Raw genomic sequence first — 4,204 nt, 5'->3', positions numbered from 1 at the left:
TGTGTGTGTGTGTGTGTGTGTGTGTGTGTGTGTGTGTGTGTATGTGTGCGGCGCTCGCCGGTGTGACCATCCGGGTGTGTGCATGTGTGCGCGTGTGCATGTGTGCATGTGTGTCCCACACTCCGGGGCGCCGGAACTGGGGGATTGTCGCGCGCCCATCCGAGGGGCTGTATGCAGGTGTGTGCGGGGGCTGCGTGTCCAGGTGTGCAGCTCCCCCAGCCAGCCCGTGCGCGTGTGCGGCTGGCTGCGTTGGGGGTCTGTGTCTGGAGATGGGGGATTGGATGTCCATCTAAGGTCTGTGGAGCCGGGTGTGTTCGCCCGGGTGTTCATTCTTGTGTGTGTGTGTGTGTGTGTGTGTGTGTGTGTTGGATGTCTCTGAGGTCCAAATGAACAGCAATAGATGGATGTCTTCTTCTCTAGTTTCCCCCACCGTGTGTGTGTGTGTGTGTGTGTGTGTGTGTCTGTGAGTCCATGTCAGGTTTCTTGCTGGGGTGGGGGCTGAGGCTCGGCGCATAGTGGGGCCAGGCCTCTGTGTGGCTGTGGGGGAGGGGTCTTGGCTGATCCCTCGGCCCATGTCAATGGGGGGGGGTCCTCAGAAATCCTTGGGGGAGACCGCCATGTCTTCCTCTTCTCCGTGGCAGGTTGGGAATGGGGGGGATGGGAGGCTGGGAAGTGGACAGATGGAGGGATGAGAGGCCAGGGATGGACAGATGGGCCCTGGGGTGGGGGGTGAGGGATGGAAAGTGGAAGGTGGGAGCACAGACCTGCCCCTTTCCACCCTACTCACCCTAACTCCCCCACTTCCTGGGGATCTGCAGATAGGGCCCCAGTTGCCTGTATCCCGATGGTCAGGCCGGGAGAACTCTGGGTGTTGATGGTGGCAGAATCTCTTTGGAACCTGGCTTAGGGCACTCAGCCACCTCCCAACCCTCTGAAGTCCCTCCTACTGAACTCTGACCTTTGGCCCTGGCTTATGCCTTGCTTTTGGGGGCAGTAGTAAAACCGGCCAGGAGAGATATTAGAATTTCTTTGGCCTGGGAAGTAGGTGGGGCTGGGGTGCTTCAGGACCTGAAGGGATGGGTCTCCTTTACTATGAACATGAAGCTGGGCTTGTCTGTGAACAAGTATGCCAATTCCTCATGGGACTGTGGTGTGAGTGTGTCAGTAATGAGTGAGCCTACTGGAGCACCTACAAAGTGCCTGTATGCTTGTTCACCCATTCTCAGCCTTGGGAGTGTTTGTACAAGCCTGGGGTTCTGTGTACATGTGTGAGGTGTGTACCAGCTAAGTGCAGACATGCATGTATCTGTTGGTGTTATATCAGCTTTATGACTGCACAGGGGGAATGTGTGAAGTGGCATGAGCATGTTTAGGTGTTTAAGAATGTGTACCTGTGTATCTTTCATTGTGCAGGTGAGTCTGTTGAATGTGTATTCTGCTGTGTGTTGGTGAGTGTGCAAGGGGTGTCTGGTTGTCTGTTTGGGGTACATGGGTTTTTCTACTGTATCTACATATCTTTGAGAGTGAGTGTATAAGGGAAAGCCAGGGTGTGTGTGTGTGTGTGTGTGTGTGTGTGTGTGTCATTGTATGCAGGTGTGTCAATCTTGAAGGCGTGTGTCTATCCATGTTGAGAGTTCATTTGTGCTTCAGTGTTGGTCTTGGGGGACTGGGTTCTGTATGTTCAGGCATGTATCTATAAGATGTATACACCTGTGCCTTGGGCACAAGGTTGACCCTACTTCTGGGACCAGTGAGATTGAGGCCCATGTGGTGTTACCTGTAACATGCCAAGGGCTGGTGTGTGGTCCTGGGATACATACATGACCATATCCTGAGCTCAGTGCCCTGGAGGGTGGGGAGCACTCAGACTGGGCTGGTGTCCCTGTTGAGCTTGAGTTAGGACTCACATGGATTGGGACCTGTCCTCCCATGTTGTGGACAGAGATATGATGGCAGGATAGGAACCTTTTGTTGTTTCCTAGCTCTGGGCACCACTCATATCTTTGAAGTTGGGGAGCTGGGATGAGAACTGTTGGGTTCTAAAGGAGAAGGTATTGGGCCTAGACTCCTGTTTCTGAGAAGGAGCCTGGAAGCTTAGAATCCCAGAGCTGTTGAAAGTAGTATGTGAATTCTATACTCTAGGAGCCAGAGAGAGGAGGGCAAGAGTCTCGAGCTCCCCAGCCCCCAGAGGACAAAGCTTTCATCCTGGACTTCTGGGTTTGGGAGAGTGAAGAGTCCTGAAGTCCAGTCTCCCAGGGTATAGACATGACTTTTGGGTCCCTCTGAGACTATGCAGAGACTGTATTGTGGTGAGAGGTCTGAGAGTGATCGCCCCAGAGGAGACTCCATTGGTTCAGATAATCCAAGGCAGGCCCTGGTGGCCAAAAAAGAGCTGAAAGGTGCTAACTGTGCTTTTGTGCCTTTGCAGGTACCGGCCCAGGCCCTGACTCCCTGAAGAGAGGTAAGTATAGAACCTTGGGCTGGGGAGAGAAATGTGAGGTGATGAGGTTTGTTGTGAGCCAGCCCAGGCCTGGATCTCTCCCTAGGCTAGATCCCATTGTCTGATACTGCAGTGTCTAGAGAGACAGGTGCCTCCCTACTTCTGCCCTAATCTGAGGAGTGAGAACCAGCCCACAAACATTGTAGATGGGTAAGGGCTCATGGTTGTCAGAAGGCTCAGGGGGCACCTTAGGCCAAGATACGACATCTCTCTAGATAGGTAAGGTGGTCAGGAAAGTGGGATTTCCTTATATCAGTAAGGGGTCAAGAGGGGAGGGTTTCTAGGCATTAAACAACCTCTGGTAGGCATGGTAGTACAGGTCTGTCATCCTAGCACTCAGGAGGCTGAGGCAGAAGGATTGTGAATTTGAGGCTAGTCTAGCTACTTGGTGAGACCCTGCCTCAAAATAAATAAATAAATAAAGTAAAAAGTAAGTAAGATAATCACCCTACCTTAGAGAGTTGAGTAACTATGGGGTATGTTTGTGCATGTATGTTCAAGTGTGTGATAGTCACTTGGTGGCTGCCCAGAGATGGAGAAAATAACAAATTAATGATAATAATAATAAGCCAGGCCTGTTCATGTAGGACTATAATTCCAGTTAAAGAAGGAGAATTGCAAGTTCAGGGACTACCTTGAGAGCTTAGTGAGATCCAGTTTCAAAAAAAAAAAAAAGGCTGGAGCTGTGATTTATTTATAGAGCTTCTGCCTAGAATCCCCCAGTGAGGGGTCAGGGTGTGGCTCAGTGGTAGAGCACCTGCCTAGAATCCCCCAATGTACGTAGTATTGCCTTTGTCAGGAACTATGCTGTGTTCCAAAATATTCTCTTTGGATCCTCCTCAAAACCGGTGAGGTAGCTTGGTCCCATCATTGTCCCTATTTTACAGATGAGTACAGTGAGGCTGGGGGGCAGGGGAGTTGCTTCACCAAAACCACACAGCCAGGACCTGGGGTGTGAACCCCAGCAGTGGGATGAGATTCTGACAAGTGGTACTGAAGTAAGTGCCTTTGGGTAACCATTAGCTGTTTTCAATGCTGCTGTCTTTCCTCTGAGTCCACTGCAGCCGAAGGAGGTGAGAGTCTGTGCTTGCTTCATTGATAGGGGTTCTGGACCCTGGGGAGCCCACGAGCAAGCAAGTGCACTGCCAGGGCTCTGAATAGTGAGGCCCACTTTCTAGACCTGGGTTTCTAGTTAGTCCAGAACATCAACTTAAATGCCAGGAGTGGTAGTGCATGCCTTTAATCCCAGCACCTGGGAGGCAGAGGCAGGCAGATCTTTGCAAGTTTGAGGCCAGCCTGGTCTACATAGTGAGTTCTAGACCAGCTGGGGTTACAGGGAGATCCTGTCCCAAAAAGACTTGAAAAAAAACAGAACATCAGCTATGGGGGTGCAGATAGAGGAGGGGGTCTAAATATGATTGAGATGCATTGTATAAAATGCACAAAAAATTTGATTAAAAGTATTTTTTTTAAATGGTAAAAATTGGCTGGGCATGGTGGCCCATGCCTTTAATCTCACCACCCGGGAAGGAGAGACAGGCTGATCTCTGTGAGTTCAAGGCCAGCCAGGTCTACACAGCACCTTCCAGGCCCACTGGGGCTACAGGGAGACCTTGCCTCAAAAAGACCAAAAACAAAACAAAACAAAACAAAAAAACCTCATTGGTTAGTAACATTAATATCAATGTAATCTACTATATGGAA

The 4,204-nt window shown here is 50.6% G+C and overlaps 1 protein-coding gene across 3 annotated transcripts in view; it reads left to right on the top strand.

The window, feature by feature from the left end:
- Positions 1-57: 57 nt before the first annotated feature.
- The window catches only part of Lrfn1 (leucine rich repeat and fibronectin type III domain containing 1), a 17,007-nt gene continuing 12,860 nt past the window's right edge, over positions 58-4,204 (top strand). Inside the window, exons 1-2 of one of the 3 annotated variants that reach the window (XM_008853949.3) lie at positions 58-177; positions 2,429-2,461. The gene's annotated coding sequence lies outside the window, so the exon portion shown is untranslated. Of the gene's footprint in view, positions 178-275; positions 295-1,246; positions 1,414-2,428; positions 2,462-4,204 lie in introns of those variants that run through there. The other 2 variants (XM_008853950.3, XM_008853951.3) reach the window with 2 other exon arrangements.

The sequence above is a fragment of the Nannospalax galili genome, unplaced genomic scaffold, assembly GCF_000622305.1.
Source record: "Nannospalax galili isolate Female #2095 unplaced genomic scaffold, S.galili_v1.0 scaffold886, whole genome shotgun sequence".
Lineage (NCBI taxonomy): Eukaryota > Metazoa > Chordata > Mammalia > Rodentia > Spalacidae > Nannospalax > Nannospalax galili.
Note: the sequence above shows the minus strand (reverse complement) of the source record. Positions and strands in the feature narration are given on the sequence as shown.